We start from the raw sequence: 18,709 nt of genomic DNA on the forward strand, positions 1-18,709 counted from the left end.
ACATAATACCAGATCTTTTCGAATCTTTCCCAAAAAAGTTTAGCCAAATTTCATTTTCCCATATAAAGTACCCCGGGGCGAGTGGGACCTAAACAAACGCTAGTTCAGGAAAATTGTTAACGCATACTTAGAAAACACGTTATTTCAGAACATTAACCACTGATACATCATTATATGCTTCCATTGTTGAAGTGTAGAGGTGTAGGAAGCGAATCTATGACAAAAGGTCGAAAGGACAAAAGGTCGAAAAGACAAATGGTCGCAAGGACAAAAGGCCGAAAGGACAAAACGTCGAAAGGGACAGAAGGTCGAAAGGACAAAAGGTCGAAAGGCACAGAAGGCCGAACGGGACAAAAGGTCGAAAAGGACAAAAGGTCGAAAGGGACAAAAGGTCAAAAAGGACAAAAGGTCGCACTCATCTAATCAATCAAAGTTTAAGAATGAGCAATTTTCAAAGAAGGAGTTATTACTATAAGACAATATTATGAATGTCTAGATAGTTCTGAAAGAGATAAAAAAGATTGTTGTTAATAAATAAATAAAGCTTGTATTTTGCGAAACAGAGTTGTCCTATACATTTGGCAAAAAATGCTCTTTTATTTTTCACTATTTTTAACAATTAAATAAAATTCATCCAATGAGTGCCAATAATACATGAATATCTAGGTTTTCTGAATGTCACTTCGATCTGTCAAAATAGTGCACGCCGCAGCCACGCAGGCGCACGTATTGAAAATACACCGACGTATATTTGATCGAAGTGACATTTAGAAGTGTATTTAATCGAAGTGACATTTAGAAAACTCAAACATCCATCCAGTTTGAATGTTAGCTATGGGTCCTGTGCACCACGAATGGTGGACAGAGCCGATATGAAAGATCTCGATCCTGAGTATTATACTAGTGACAAATATATGATACCATAGTACAGCATAAAATCATATCTCTGTCACCCAGAATCACGCTGGTATCACGATAGCACGATGATTTCCGCACCCTGCCCTGCGACCGTTATATTGTACGAAACAGAACATAATTTGTTGTTTTGAAATGTCAAATACGTCGTTTGATTAGTGGTACTTATTGAATGAATTTTATTTAATTGCTAAAAATTGTGAAAACAAAAGTGCAGAGTTTTTGCTAACTGTGTAGCCTGCGGCCTCTTCCGGGTTCTCTACTAAATATTTCTTCCGGCATACGAACAACGTGACCAGCCCACCGTAGTCTGCCGTGTTGTATAAGCTTAATAATATCCAGCCCTTTATACACCTGGTACAATTCGTGATTCATGCGACGCCGCCAGATACCGTTCTCCTGTTTACCGCCGAGTATTGTCCGCAGCACTTTACGCTCAAATACTCCGAGAGCTCTGCGATCAGCCTCCTTTAACGTCCATGTCTCATGGCCGTATAAAGCCACCGGAAGAATCAGAGTAGTATACAGCGCGAGTTTTGTTTTCGTTTGCAGACTACGGGACTTAACCTGGTTACGAAGTCCGTAATAAGCCCTATTTGCAGCTGCAATACGCCTTTTCACCTCGCGGGTAACATCATTATCGCACGTCACTAATGTTCCAAGATACACAAATTCTTCTACCAATTCAAACTTTTCACCATCCAGCACCATTTCGCTACCATCACCACTAATGAACCCACGTTGATTGCCAGCGACCATGTACTTCCACGGTGCCCCGGTTGACCGTTATTATAAAATAAAAATGTCCATCAAAACTAAGTACAGGGTTCGATTCCTGTGGTAATTCTGCACCTCTGGACCTATTCTTAAAAAAATCCATAGGAGGAATCTCGAGAAATCTTGATTTGAAGTTTTTAATTAAGAAATTTCAAAAGAATCTATATTTTAATTCAATAATATCCCCAAAATACCTTCAAAGCCGTCCAAAAAGTGGTCCAAGTTGTTTTCAACCAGTTTGCATTTGTTGCCTTTATTACAATTATAAATTTTTACAACTGATTAAGCTCACCAAACTGACTTAGGTATGTTTTTGTATGGCTTGAAGCCGTCTATCTTCAAGAATGCTACCTCTCGTTCAGAACCATTCATGAATTCACGTGCCGGCTGCAGATTCTTTGTTGAATGCAATTCAGATAAAAGTTTCTATTTTTTTATTGTATTCACAAATGTATTCGAGCATCATAAGTAGAGATTAGAGTATGGAAAAAATTGATGAAAAAACCCAACAGCTTAAATATTTGTTTAAAGTAGTGTAGTTGTTTAGCATTATATAACCGGTTAGATCTTCGTCAGATGCTGTAACAATTGAACTGACGGAGGTTTATCATATTCTAAAATTCCCCCGCAAAAGGATTATTGAACTGGTAATGACTCCAAAGATGGCGGTAAGGAAAAGCTACGAGTAAGCTCGGCATATAGAATGAGATCTCGAGAACCAAGGAAAACATCAGGAAAAATGCACAAGAGAAAGAAAAAATTTACAAGCTTTGTACATATTCTTTTGGGTTTTCGGTTACGACGAAGAAATATTCAATTTTTGAACTTTTGAAAACACTTTAATAAACAAATGAACCTTTGCTTATCTCCGTCACTACACACCTAGTTCGGAATTGTTAATACGATTTTAAAGTTACTCGAGAAGCGCCTTGTTGAGTAAATTTATGGGTGAACCAAGTACAGAAGAGGCATCAACAAATTGCATAGAGTTCACTAAAATTTCGATCTTTCGGATTACGGCATTACTCTGCTTAAACATTAACAATTTTCTAATTAATATTTCAATCAATTCTGAATGATTTCAAAAATGTGTACGCAAGATACAGCTCTTTGAAACTCGAGCATGGTTTTGAGGAAGCAATTGATGGCTTTGCTTTGATTCACGTCGAAGTACCATACCTTGAATTATCATGCTTCTGAGTTTGTAGGAAACCGGAATAGGTTTTGGCTTACATATCAAACATGCTTTTTCTAGTCCGTTGATTAGAACTTTGACAGCAAGGATCGATTAATAAGTGCTGTGATCGAGTATAACAGCTTCTAACTACTATTATTCTACACAAACTCTGGTCTTACTTCTCTCCATTATGAACATAAACACTAAATTAAAATTATTTTTTACCTTTCATTCTATTAAACATTGTAAGCAACACTTATACTAAACTCGAGCAAGTTAGCCATACAAAAACATACTTTAACTTAAACATACTAAGTCAGTTTGGTAAGATAAGTCAGTTGTAAATATTAATGGTTCTAATAACGGCAACGCGTGCTCAGGGCCATCTTTGGCGTTGTGCAAGAGAATGATGTGTGGCGGCAAAGATTGAAACAAGAGCTCGCCCAGCTCTTCGGCGAACCCAGTACCCAGAAGGTAGCTAAAGCTGGAAGGGTACGTTAGGCAGGGCATATTTCAAGAATGCCGGACAGCAACCCTGCAAAGCTGGTGGCTGCTTCCGACTGGCAGATTCAAGAAGAATTGGAGGACATCTATCCAGGTGGATTAATCAGGGTTTTAGTGATATTTTTGAATTCTTTTAGGATTCTTTTGAAATTTCTTAACTAAAAACATCAAATCAAGATTTCTCGAGATTCCTCCTAGGGATTTTTTTTAAAAATTGGTCCAGAGGCGCAGAATTACCACAGGAATCGAGCCCTGTACTTGGTTTTGAAGGACATTTTTATTTTATAATAACGGTCTACCGGGGCACCGTGACTTCGTTTTGCTGGTATTGATCGTGAGGCAAATCCTCGCTGTCTCCGTCTTAAAAGGCGCAAAAGCCTCTTCCACGGCACGGCGATCAATTCCGATAATATCGATATCGTCCGCAAATCCCAGGAGCATATGCGATTTTGTGATAATGGTACCGCTTCTTTGCACACCAGCTCTCCTAATCGCTCCCTCGAGCGCTATATTGAACAGTAGGTTCGAGAGTGCATCACCCTGCTTTAATCCATCTAAGGTAACAAATGACGTCGATATTTCATCCGCAACCCTTACACTTGATTTCGATCCGTCCAACGTTATACTATCAGCCGTATCAGTTTCGCCGGAAAACCATGTTCAAGCATAATTTGCCATAATTCATTCCGTTTCACTGAATCGTACGCCGCCTTAAAATCAATAAACAGATGATGTGTCTGCAAGTTGTACTCCCGGAATTTATCAAGGATTTGTCTCAGGGTAAACATTTGATCCGTCGTTGATCGGCCCTCACGAAAACCTGCTTGGTATTCGCCGACGAAGGACTCTTCAAGCGGTCTCAATCTGTTGAACAGGATACGGGACATAATTTTGTACGCCGAATTAAGGAGGGTTATTCCTCGGTAATTGGCGCACTCCAGTCTGTGCCCTTTCTTAAAGAGAGGGCAAATGAGGCCATCCAACCAGCTAGCAGGCATTTCCTCGTCTTCCCATACTTTCGACATTATATGGTGCAGAACTTCATAAAGCTGCTCAATGCCATGTTTGAGAAGTTCAGCCGGAAGCTGCTTCTTCCCCGCAGCCTTATTGTTTTTCAGTTCTTTAACAGCTTTTTTTACCTCATCTAGTGTAGGTAACTCCACAGCTTGTCCATCGTCGCTAATATTTATTCTGTTCACCGATGCACCGTCACTTCCTCCATTCAACAAAGTCTCGAAGTGTTGCTTCCACTTCAGTTTTATCTGTCAGCAAATTCCCTTGTTGGTCGTTGCACATGACGGGAAATGGCGCTGTCTTTCTCCGCACGCCATTGACAGACTCATAAAACCTCCGCATATCGTTCTGCTCCATTTTTTCCTGCGCCTCACTAATAACTTGTTCTTCGTATTCGTACTCTTTTTTCTTCCTGCGGTGGGTTCGTTTTTCGGCTGCTCTTGCTTCCTTGTACCGATCTCTATTCGATCGGGTACCCGACACCAACATCCGGCTTCTGGCAACGTTCTTCTCGTCTGTCACTCTCTGACACTCCACATCGAACCAACCCGTCCTGTGTCGCCTATGTGCAGTGCCTACCACTTCTCGTGCTGTTGTGCTCACCGCTCCTTGGATCGACTCCCATAGATCGTTGATGTTGTCGCTAACGTTGATTGCACTTATCCGTTCGTCGAGCTTCTGGCGGTACTCAGCCGATACTCCTTCCGCCGACAATCGCTGGATATTGTAACGCATCGTTCGCTGTGATCTTTCGTTCGATACAGTTGACAACCGTGATCGAATTTTACTGACAACGAGGTAGTGATCAGAGTCAATGTTCGGACCTCTGAATGTCCGCACATCGATAACATCCGAGAAATGGCGCCCATCCAGCAGAACATGGTCTATCTGGTTGCAAGTTTCACCATTTGGGTGTCTCCAGGTGTGTTTTCGGATGTTCTTTCGTGCAAAGTAGGTGCTACTGATGGCCATCCCTCTGGCAGCAGCAAAATTTACTAGCCGTAGGCCGTTGTCATTGGTAGCGGAGTGAAGGCTCTCCCTACCGATTATGGGACGGAAAAAGTCCTTTCTACCAACCTGAGCGTTAGCGTCTCCGATAACAATTTTCACGTCATGCTTTGGGCACTCTCCATAGGCTTTATCAAGACATTCATAAAACGTGTCCTTCACGTCGTCGGATTTATCGTTTGTCGGTGCGTAAATGTTGATTAGGCTGTAATTGAAGAATTTCCCCCGTAGGGTAGTGAGCTAATTCCCGTCGTAGTAGGTAGTGCTTGGTTTTCAAATCTAATTTATACGCCAGCCCAACTACTTACTCTAACTAAGTTGTATGCAACACGTATTTTAGAGTTCCTAGTTTTCATTGTGTACTATTAGCGCATTGAACAAATCATAGTTTATTGAGAATCGGCAATCAAAATACCCTTCAAATTTTTCAAATTTGTCTTATGAAAATCTGATTACGTCCATGAGAATTTTCATTCGTCCAGTCTAAAACTCGATGGATTGCTGTCAAATAAATCTGTTGGTATTGGTGTGCGATTTCTACAAGTACACCAAATTAGTTTTTTATGCGGTATCATACCGTGTTAAATAAAAACAACATAAATTCAATTAATATTGGCCTGTTCTGAATATGATATGTGTACATTGTGAAACATTGAATAGAATATGTGTACGGAGGATGTTCGTGGCTATCCAAGAAATACCTGAAGTGGAGGTCTTCAGATCTACACGCGTAACCAATGATCTACAGGCCTGTTTTGTAAATGTAATGTTTCCATTATAGTATATATAACAGAATCTGCGTATGGAAGACGTTCGCGGTTATCCAAGAAATACCGGAAGTGAAGGCCTTCAGATCTACACGCGTAACCAATGATCTACAGGCCTATTTTGTTAATGTAATGTACCCATTGTGGTACATGTAACAGAATCTGCGTATCGAAGACGTTCGCGGTTATCCAAGAAATACCTGAAGTGGAGGTCTTCAGATCTACACGCGTATCCAATGATCTACAGGCCTGTTTTGTAAATGTAATGTACCCATAGTAGTACATATAACAGCATCTGCGTATGGAAGACGTTCGCGGTTAACCAAGAAATACCGGCAGTGAAGGCCTTCAGATCTACACGCGTAACCAATGATCTACAGGCCTATTTTGTTAATGTAATGTACCCATTGTGGTACATATAACAGAATCTGCGTATGGAAGACGTTCGCGGTTATCCAAGAAAAACCGGAAGTGCAGGCCTTCAGATCTACACGCGTAACCAATGATCTACAGGCCTATTTTGTTAATGTAATGTACCCATTGTGGTACATATAACAGAATCTGCGTATCGAAGACATTCGCGGTTATCCAAGAAATACCTGAAGTGGAGGTCTTCAGATCTACACGCGTATCCAATGATCTACAGACCTGTTTTGTAAATGTAATATACCCATTGTGGTACATTTAACAGAATCTGCGTATGGAAGATCTTCACGGTTATCCAAGAAATTCCTGAAGTGAAGGCCTTCAGGTCTACACGCGTAACCGATGATCTACAGGCCTGTTTTGCAAATGTAGTTTACCCATTGTGGTACATATAACAGAATCTGCGTATGGAAGACGTTCGCGGTTATCCAAGAAAAACCGGAAGTGCAGGCCTTCAGATCTACACGCGTAACCAATGATCTACAGGCCTATTTTGTTAATGTAATGTACCCATTGTGGTACATATAACAGAATCTGCGTATTGAAGGCGTTCGCGGTTATCCAAGAATTACCTGAAGTGGAGGTCTTCAGATCTACACGCGTATCCAATGATCTACAGGCCTGTTTTGTAAATGTAATACACCCATTGTGGTACATATAACAGAATCTGCGTATGGAAGATATTCACGGTTATCCAAGAAATCCCTGAAGTGAAGGCCTTCAGGTCTACACGCGTAACCAATGATCTACAGGCCTGTTTTGTAAATGTAGTTTACCCATTGTGGTACATATAACAGAATCTGCGTATGGAAGACGTTCGCGGTTATCCAAGAAAAACCGGAAGTGCAGGCCTTCAGATCTACACGCGTAACCAATGATCTACAGGCCTATTTTGTTAATGTAATGTACCCATTGTGGTACATATAACAGAATCTGCGTATCGAAGACGTTCGCGGTTATCCAAGAAATACCTGAAGTGGAGGTCTTCAGATCTACTTGCGTATCTAATGATCTACAGGCCTGTTTTGTAAGTGCAATATACCCATTGTGGTACATATAACAGAATCTGCGCATGGAAGATCTTCACGGTTATCCAAGAAATCCCTGAAGTGAAGGCCTTCAGGTCTACACGCGAAACCAATGATCTACAGGCCTGTTTTGTGAATGTAATATATCCATTGTGGTACATATGATATAATCTGCGTATCGAAAACGTTCGCGGTTATCCAAGAAATACCTGAAGTGCAGGTCTACAGATCTACACGCGTAGCCAATGATCTACAGGCCTGTTTTGTAAATGCAATATACCCATTGTGGTACATATAATAAAATCTGCGTATGGAAGATCTTCACGGTTATCCACAAAATACCTGAAGTGAAGGCCTTCAGGTCTACACGCGTAACCAATGATCTACAGGCTTGTATTTAAATGTTATGTACCCATTGTAGTACATATAACAGAATCTGCGTATGGAAGACGTTCGCGGTTATCCAAGAAATGCCTGAAGTGGAGGCCTTCAGATCTACATGCATAACCAATGATCTACAAGATGGTTTTGTAAATGTAAGGTCCCTTTAATATCGACTCATGGAGGTTTCACAGTAACAGAATCTGCGCATGAAAGCCGTTCGCGGATATCCAAGAAATATCTGAAGTGGATCATTTCAGATCGACACGCGTAAATAACGATATAAAGGCCTGTTTTGAATATATAATGTACCCATTATTTTTGCCTTTCTCATACAACAAAGTTGTACCGAAAGGCTATCATTTCACTCCAAGAACGAACTTTTTATAGAAGGCCCGGAGACCCATAGTGTTATATACCAATCTACTCGACTCAACGAACTGTATGCATGTGTGTATGTGTGTGTATTTTTTATTTTTTTTTACAAGGGTTAAAGGCCATCAAAAATCTGCGCGACAGACACCTCGAGCATCCACACTATGCTCGAAGGCGAACAGGGATGGGCTCCTCCCGACCTGCTAAAAATGTGCCTCCCGGATAAACCGGGTCCCTTATCCTCCTTGCCTCGATCCCCCCGGGACCACGGGATGCTGCGACTACTGCGGGGTGGGGGGTGGGGGGGGCTGTGCTCATGCACTTCTTCTAAAATTCCGGCCCCTAGCTTAGGCTAGTTCGCCGACTGGCTTGCTGAGATCCACTTCTACGTTGTCTCGATCCCTCGGCGGTCGTGCCGCAAATTTCCTCACTCGAATCCTCCTGACTTCCCCCGGCGTCGAGGGTGGTCCACCAGTTCCGGTGAAGGAAACTTCCGCACTGATGGTGCCCCGACCGGCGGCTATCGCAGGGGACGCTTTCGCACATTGCGCCGTCTTCGTCTTCGGGTTGCAGAGGTGGTCCGACAGTTCCGGTGGTGTATGTGTGTATGTGTTTGTGTATGTGTGTGTATGTGTGCACAAAAGCTAAGAAAAACATTAGACAACTTTTCTTATAGCAATCCTTAGCCGATTTTCTCGCAACAAGTTTTATTCGATAGAAGGCAACGCCTAGTTGATCGCGTACAGAGAGCATGTACCATATTTGAAACCGGAAAATTGATCTTCAGTTACACGTGTAGATCGAAAGGCCTTACTCCAGGGATTTCTTGGATGACCAAGAACATATGCAGTGAACGCATTCTGTTCTTTGTACTACAGAGAGCATGTACCATATTTGAAACCGGAAAATTGATCTTCAGTTACGCGTGTAGATCGAAAGGCCTTACTCCAGGGATTTCTTGGATGACCAAGAACATATGCAGTGAACGCATTCTGTTCTTTGTACTACAGAGAGCATGTACCATATTTGAAACCGGAAAATTGATCTTCAATTACGCGTGTAGATCGAAAGGCCTTACTCCAGGGATTTCTTGAATGACCAAGAACATATGCAGTGAACGCATTCTGTTCTTTGTACTACAGAGAGCATGTACCATATTTGAAACCGGAAAATTGATCTTCAGTTACACGTGTAGATCGAAAGGCCTTACCCCAGGGATTTCTTGGATGACCAAGAACATATGCAGTGAACGCATTCTGTTCTTTGTACTACAGAGAGTATGTACCATATTTGAAATCGGAAAAGTGATCTTCAGTTACACGTGTAGATCGGAGAGCTTTACTCCAGGGATTTCTTGGATGACCAAGAACATATGCAATGAACGCATTCTGTTCTTTGTACTACAGAGAGCATGTACCATATTTGAAACCAGAAAATTGATCTTCAGTTACACGTGTAGATCGGAAGGCCTTACTCCAGGGATTTCTTGGATGACCAAGAACATATGCAGTGAACGCATTCTGTTCTTTGTACTACAGAGAGCATGTACCATATTTGAAACCGGAAAATTGATCTTCATTTACGCGTGTAGATCGAAACGCCTTACTCCAGGGATTTCTTGGATGACCAAGAACATATGCAGTGAACGCATTCTGTTCTTTGTACCACAGAGAGCATGTACCATATTTGAAACCGGAAAATTGATCATCTACGTATTCTTTCTCTGTACCACAAGGAGCATGTACCATACTTAAAACAGGACTGCAAATCTTTGTTCCTGAGCTCAAGCCATTTCTTGGATAACTGGACGACTTATCTGTGACTTTATGCAGAATAACGTTCGTTTCGGTCAATTTTGAAAGTCAAACTTAAAAGTTTATTTCGGTTCCAGTTAACAAAAATTTCCTATTGCAATCCCATTTCGACCGCATAAAAATGGTTTCGATTGTGCTGCCATTCAGTTAAATGCCTCAGTCTGCACACATGCTTAACATGTACGTGGGTAGTGCTGCCAACTGATTTCTGTTATGAAATTATTTCTCCTGTTTCAAACTTTTGGAATAGTGGAAAATTTTAGTATGAATGACGAGTGTGTATGAAAAATATTTATTTGGAAGATTTTTCTTTTATTACACTAGCGGAAAATAATTGAAAAACCCACTTTTATTGACTGCATGATGTATTATCAGATGTGTAACATAAGATTATTTCAGTTCAAACTGCCAGTTTGGCAACGCGTTTTTCGACTATAAACAAGGCGACGAAGAAAATAAATTTCAAACGCTCTAAAGTTTGAAAAACAGATCATTTGAACGCCTTCCGGTAGTTATTTTTCAATTATTTTTCACTTGAGCAATAAACATTGCTTTTATTTAGTGCGGCGTGAGAAATTTATGTGAGAGAGTGCGGTGAAAAGCAGTGAATTAAGTTGATTTTGGTGACGGTGTTGCGCGTATTCTACAGCAGTGAACGAACTGGATTTTCCTTCGTCGCACGGGTAACGTAGGAAATTGTGAAAAAGTCACTGCCGCAAAGTTAAATTTATCTGTATTTCAAGTAAGTACCACCGGAATGTAATTTAAATGAATGCAGATCGTAGTGTACACTTTTTTTTATCTCGCCAGATGGTTAGTTCATTATTTTAGTTTACGATTCGCGAGTATTTAGTGATTTAGAATTTGATATGACGAATGCTAGCGCCATGGACGAATTAGCGCATAACCCTATCCTCAACACACAGATTCATTCGCTAATGGGTTTCCACCGCATCATTCGCTTCATCTGCTTGCCAATCACTACGAAACCAACTCCATGCTCTGCTTTTTCATCGCCGCTGTGATAGATGTTATACTTGAATGCAGTGTTGGTCGTGGGGTCCCACGGCTTATAACAGTTTATAACAGAACAAAATAGCCAATGAATGTGTTAAGCACTTTATTTATCAGAAAATCTGATGCGAAGTTTGAAAATAACAAAACACAAGACAAATCCTGTTGACCTATTGTAAAACAAATAGATTATTTGCACTGTAAACGGAAAAATATCGCATAGTTATAGCCCTTGCTCTTCTTCATAAGGGAGAAAATTTTCAGAATGTAAAATACGCAGTTGATAAATAACTGTACAATACTTTTTAACAACGAAATCAAGCTGCGTCTGATTCAGATGCATATGATTTATGATATATGAATGACGAAGTTATTTTTTTTCACTACACAACTGTCTAAAAACAATGAAAATAGCTTTATCGAAAATGTTGTTCAAATATGTCTCACTTGCCTCACTCGCCTCTCACATGTATGTTAAAAGTCAAGGGCAAATGAAAATGGCAGAGTTTGGCTTTAATTAAAAAATTCAAATTATTTTCGATGTCACACAATTATTTAATTGATCAAAATATTCACTTTTCACATCGGTGATAAATTTAGAAACGACTATTTAGTTGGAAATCCAACCAATTAAAATAAAAGTAATAGATTTTCCCGGTAGTTTAAAGTCATTATCAAGCATTAGTAAAGTGCCTAGAATGATTTTGATTCCAAATATTTTTGTGTCGGTTGAATTTGTTTATAGTTCTGCTTCATCTTCCTATAAAATTGTTACCATTAAAAATGTTCATCAATTCATCTGCAGTCATAATACCCACTTACCCCGTATTTTCACTTGACCCGGGGTACCTTAAATTTGTTCGGGAGACACTTAACGGAATGAACTCCAACAAGACACCAAAAATTTAATTTACAAGCTACAACCAAACAATTTTTGAACTAGCTCATTCAATATTCATTTATTTATTATCAGACTAAGGCCGGAGTGGCCTGTGCTGCACATAAAAGTCTTCTCTATTCAGATCAGTCCATGGCTGCACTTCGCCAACCACCAGTCTGCGGAGGGTCCGCAAATCGTCCTCCACCTGATCGATTCACCTTGCCCGCTGTGCACCTCGCCTTCTTGCTCCCGTCGGATCGTTGTCGAGAACCATTTTCACCGGATTACTGTCCGACATTCTGGCTTCCTGGCCGAGCCCACCGCAGTCTTCCGATTTTCGCGGTGTAAACGATGGATGGTTCTCTCAACAGCTGATGCAACTCGTGGTTCATTCGCCTCCTCCACGTACCGTCCGCCATCTGCACCCCACCATAGATGGTACGCAACACTTTCCTTTCAAAAACTCCCAGTGCGCGTTGGTCCTCCACGAGCATCGTCCAGGTCTCGTGCCCGTAGAGAACTACCGGTCTTATGAGCGTTTTGTAGATAGTCAGTTTGGTACGGCGGCGAACTCTATTCGATCGGAGCGTCTTACGAAGTCCAAAGTACGTACGATTTCCAGCCACTATGCGCCTCCGAATTTCTCTGCTGGTATCGTTATCGGCGGTCACCATAGTGAGCCCAAGTATACGAATTCTTCAACCACCTCGATTTCGTCACCACCGATAGAAACTCGTGGTGGGTGGCTTACATTGACCTCTCTTGAACCTCTTCCTATCATGTACTTAGCTTCGCTTTTCAGTCTGATGTAGGCTTCCTCCATCCTCTCAAAGTTACGTGCCTTGATATCAATGTCGTCGGCGAAACCAAATAACTGGACGGACTTCGTGAAAATCGTACCACTCGTGTCAATCAATGCCCTTCGTATTACTCCCTCCAAAGCGATGTTGAATAGCAGACACGAAAGACCATCACCTTGCCGTAACCCTCTACGCGTTTCGAAGGGACTCAAGAATGCCCCTGAAACTCGAACTACGCACATCACCCGATCCATCGTCGCCTTGATCAACCGTATCAGCTTATCCGGAAATCCGTTTTCGTGCATTAGCTGCCATAGCTGGTCCCGATCGATTGTATCATAGGAGTCGTACACGTATTACGTAAGCAATTTTTCTGGGTTTTTCGACCCCCCCTCCCCCCCTGTAAGATTTTTTTTCATACAAATGATTTTTTATTTATATGGAGCGTAAGATATTGACCGCCCCCTCTCCCCTTATAAGTGCTTACGTAATATGTGTACGGCCCCATATGCGGCTTTGAAGTCGATAAATAGATGATGTGTGGGCACGTTGTATTCGCGGCATTTCTGCAATACCTGACGTATGGCGAACACCTGGTCTGTGGTAGAGCGTTCACCCATGAATCCCGCCTGGTACTGCCCCACAAACTCTCTTGCAATTGGTGTTAGTCGGCGGCATAGAATTTGGGAGAGTACCTTGTAGGCGGCGTTCAGCAATGTGATTGCGCGGTAGATGCTACAATCCAACTTATCGCCCTTTTTGTAGATGGGACACACGACACCTTCTATCCACTCCTGCGGCAGAACCTCATCCTCCCAAACCTTGGTAATCACCCAGTGCAGCGCTCTAGCCAGTGCCTCACCGCCGTGTTTAAACAGCTCTCCTGGTAATTGGTCAACTCCAGGGGCTTTGTTGTTTTTCAGCCGGCCGATCTCCTCCTGGATTTCCTGGAGATTCGGAGCCGGAAGTCGCATGTCCTGCGCGCGTGCTCCTAGGTTCATTACCACACCGTCACCGTTGTCTGCCATATCACCATTCAGGTGCACAGCCCGGGCTGTGGCACGTGGCCCTTACGTGAACGGTTCAACTTCTCATAGAACTTTCGTGCGTTATTAGTGCGTTACAGTTCCTCCGTCTCTTCACGGTCTCGATCTTCCTGCTGGCGCTTTTTCCTCCGGAAAATCGAGTTTTGTCTGTTCCGCGCCCGTTTGTATCGTGCCTCGTTCGCCCTTGTGCGGTGTTGCAGCAATCTCGCCCATGCTGCATTCTTCTCCTCAACTAACTGCTCACATTCGCCGTCATACCAGTAGTTTCTCTGATCCGGACCCACCGTGCCTAGTGCAGCGGTTGCGGTGCTTCCAAAGGCGGATCGAATATCTCTCCAGCCATCTTCGAGAGATGCTGCGCCTAGCTGCTCTTCCGTTGGGAGTGCCACTTCCAGCTGCTGCGCGTAGTCTTGGGCTAGCCTACCGTCTTGTAGCCGCCCAATGTTTAGCCGCGGCGGACGACTCCGACGCGTGTTGATCACCGCTTCTTTCTCGTCGTCGGATCTCGCTTCGTGTGGGCAGTGCACGTTGATGATGCTATAGTTGAAGAAACGGCCTTTTATCCTCAGCTTGCACATCCTTGCGTTGATTGGCTGCCACCCAATCACGCGTTGGCGCATCTTTCCCAGCACTATGAAGCCGGTTCCCAGCTCGTTGGTAGTGCCACAGCTTTGGTAGAAGGTAGCCGCTCGATGCCCGCTTTTCCACACTTTCTGTCCTGTCCAGCAGATTTCCTGCAGCGCTACGACATCGAAGGTGCGGGGATGTAGTTCATCGTAGATTATCCGGTTACAACCTGCGAAGTCTAGCGACTTGCAGTTCCATGTTCCAAGCTTCCAATCGTGATCCTTTATTCGTCGCCTAGGTCGTTGCCGATTGTATCGAGTCGTATTATCTTCGGTTTATTGGGCCTGCGCAAACCTCCTGTCTCGTCGGAGGGCCGTCGTGTCAGGGCTGTTTAGCGTCCCACCTAACACCAGGACTTGGGACCAGCTCATTCAATGTATATGTTAAATTTAAAAAATATGGGCTTCGTGAAAATCACGAAAAAAAAAGTTGAGGTTTAGTCTGGCTTTCCGCCACAGTGCAACGGGGTAGAAACTTTGAGTATGTTCTAAAACCCAAATTTGAGTATGTTCATTATTCTCAATTTTGTGTAGATCACGGTCAAATTTGGGTAAATCAAACTTAGCTGTGGGTAAATTGTTTGCATGGAATTAGCTTTAGCTTTGACTGACTACACATATCTATGATTGACCAGAATCAGTGAAATTGCACAAAGAATCAACTGAATGATTGACTTGGATTGTTCAAGCATTCTCAGTGTGCAAGTTTCAGTGACTCTAAAATTCAAATGATCAATAACGGCGCCGGCCACGTCCTTGTAGTCAGTTAGGAAGAAGGAAGGAATATTAGTAGGTGGTTTTTGCTATTTGAAGACCGTGTTTACCTCTGCGTCTCCACAAAAACCACAGGAAGGATTATCAGTTAATTGGTAGGCTTCGTTGGATATGGATTCACTCTGATAAGTGCCATTCTTTATTCACAGTGATTTTACCTAGCCATGAATCGGGCGCGAAAAGTAGTACAAACTAACTACCGGCCTACCGGGCGCGCAATGCAGAACACAATATTTCGACCGATCGCGCGATCGTCGTTCTGCTGTCCGAAACAAGAGAAATCTCGCACTGACCTGATTTTTATTACCGGCCGCGCAAAGCAGAACACAATATTTCGTCCGATCGCGCCATCGTTCTGCTGTCCGAATCAAGAGAAATCTCGCACTGAACTGATTTTTATTACCGGCCGCGCAAAGCAGAACACAATATTTCGGCCGATCGCGCCATCGTTCTGCTGTCCGAAACAAGAGAAATCTCGCACTGAACTCGGTAAATTGTTTGCATGGAATTAAAGACAAACTATCTAGTGCTAGAAAAGTCATTTCACTCATATTTGGGTTATTGGCCCAAAGTACGGTTTTGTGTGAAAACAACCCATTTTTGGGTAGTTTTGGTTTTCTGTGTACAAGAAAAGATCTCCACGAACTTTTTTTCAAATAGACGTAATGGATTCTTAGCTCGATTTTTAGAACGGTGTTTATACTCTCAATGTACCCAACAGTAAGAACAGATTGCGATCTATCTGGTAGTAACGTCGGTCGAATGGAATATGCTGAACCGACAGAGTATGAGTCGTCTCAAATTTCAAGGTCAAATACAATCAAGCCTATTTAAGAAAATCGGTCTAGTCAGTAGTTCAAAAGTAACGGCTTAAAACAAAATTTTTCTCGACTTCCCTGGGCATAACAGAATCATCACGTCTTTGCCTCATGATATATACTCAATCCAGTAGAAACCCGAAATTGGGTGCTAGCGAAGTTGGATTTTTCTCGCAATCCGTACGTTAAACCTAACTTCGGAAGTGGTGCGCTGAATAGCGCTTCGCGATATGAAAACAGCGCACCACTTCCGAAGTTAGGTTTAACGTACGGATTGTGAGAAAAATCCAACTTCGCTAGCACCCAATTCCGGTTTTCAACTGGATTGAGAATATAAATTCAAAAAGGTAGCTTGTCTTAGAATCCTCGCAGTTAATAACTGCTAAAATGGTAAATAAACACTAAGCTGCAAGGCGGCAATTTTCCAATGGAAGATGCAATGGCAATTTGAAGAAGAATATTGGTAAAAAGTGCACTTGGCGATGGACTTGCACTTCACTATTTCCTATTATGTCGGAGGGTCGGACTATTTCCTATCATGTACATATGTGCTTCGATGAATCCTTAACGACTATTTGAGCACTGTAACTATATCGATATTACACACGATTTTCCCACAGTAAATTTTGCACTTGTACAATCACCCGTCCATTTGAATTCTGGAAACGTCAATTTGCACAAACTTATTTTCATCACAGATGGCTTCAGTGCTAGTTGGATAACAATTGATTGCGACTTTTGCCATTATTGCCGTGATTGGAGGTGCTCTGTGCATTCGAAATGATTGCAGTTACTTTGCCTGTCCTTACTAAACTAATGGATCTTGGCCTACGAGCGACCTAGTCTTGATTTCTAAAAGCTATTTCAAAATGTGATATAACTGAATGCTTAACTTTAACCCAGCTACATGTAGCGTCATGATTTTACATAATTTCGTACTCACCGAAAGCACCAGTATCAGTCCTACTTAGGATTCCCCAGAAATTGGAAGATAATCCACTACCGGATAGATTTGAAAGATGACATCAGCTCGCATGGATGTATTTGTCATTCGCAGTACATATCTAATCTTAATTTAGGAAACCGTATTACATACAATGTACTTATGTCTGTGTCGCCTTAGCTTGACGAGAATGAGTATAAATATAAATTCGGTTAAAAAAATGTAAGTACCATTTGACAGTAGACTTGAGTGAGATGAAAGCGTTCATAGTGCTTGCTGCATACCTTGCCACAGTAACTGCAGGTCCTACCGAGGAAATTTGGTTGCACTTCAACAGTCGTATGCCCAGTGCATACTATGGTTTGAAGGAGCCCATTGAGAGACCCCCTGTTACTGGGCGAATTGTTGGAGGTGTTGATGCCAACATCACGGATTTCCCGTATCAGCTCTCTTTGCGCTACAATGGATTCCATGCATGTGGAGCTTCGGTTATTTCTACCTATTGGGCTCTTTCGGCTGCCCACTGCACTTACCCGTTGCCAAGTGTCGATATTGTAAGTTTAAAAAAAACTTCTAAACATAAAATTTCCCAATACAACTTTAAAATATGTTCATAGGTAAGCCTTCTTGGAGGTACCGCTAACCGACTGGATGTAGACACCTTATTCAGTGTTGATTTAATTATAAATCATCCTCTATACGTCGATTTGACTCTTGAAAACGATGTTTGCGTAATTCATACTGTTCAAGCTTTGCAGGGCTTGTATATCATTCCCATTCAATTGGTACCAGCTGAAACCTATTATCCTCATGGAACTCGCGCCATTGTTTCAGGCTGGGGTCTCACGGTATTTTATTTTTAATATTTTCACACTCTGATCAACTGTTGCGTATAGAAGGTCATGGATTGTTCACACAGCGCACCAGGGACACTACCAATCACACTAATTCCAGTATGATTTGCGCAAGTGACACAAATCGTGATGCCTGCGATGGAGACAGGGGTGGTCCACTTGCTACTGGTGGACGACAGATTGGTGTTGTTTCATGGGGTGCACTCAACTGTCTTGGTCACGGGCCTGGAGTTTACGCCCGAATAGCGTTTCCGCTTATTCGGAACTGGATTAAGGCAGTCACAGGAGTTTAGGAGCTTTGCTGTCTAGTTTTCCACTAATTATAAGCATAGCATAGCTCTGGTTGATTGTCAATAGAGACAATAGATGCGCCACTTGGTATGCTCTTCATTGAACGATCTTTTTGTTCAACATCAGCAGGAATATGGAAAGCATGTTTCGATTAGATAGGGAGAAGGATCATTTGAGCAGCTTTTCCGGTCCGCAACATTTATTACTAAAGCGCATAACAACGGAATTACTTGGTTGTTAGTACATGGTTAGAATCTCTACTCTCTATGAAAAGTCAAGTCGTTTGGATGCAATGCGGCCGAGTCACAAATTGTATCTGAAGGTGGAATTTGGATGAGCTTTTTTGGAATTCTGTCCGGAAAAGTATGCATGCAAGGTTCATGTTCAAAAAAATGTTTTAAATCGAATAAATTTAAGGCTAGAATAATTGATAATTAATTGGAAATGCAATCTCCAGAACACTAATGGCAAACTACC

General features: G+C 42.2%; 1 pseudogene; it reads left to right on the forward strand.

The window, feature by feature from the left end:
* The first annotated feature begins 17,341 nt into the window (after nucleotides 1-17,341).
* On the forward strand, nucleotides 17,342-18,234 carry LOC134203707 (trypsin-7-like; annotated as a pseudogene).
* Nucleotides 18,235-18,709: the final 475 nt, after the last annotated feature.

The sequence above is a fragment of the Armigeres subalbatus genome, unplaced genomic scaffold (genome assembly GCF_024139115.2).
Source record: "Armigeres subalbatus isolate Guangzhou_Male unplaced genomic scaffold, GZ_Asu_2 Contig207, whole genome shotgun sequence".
Classification (NCBI taxonomy): Eukaryota; Metazoa; Arthropoda; class Insecta; order Diptera; family Culicidae; genus Armigeres; species Armigeres subalbatus.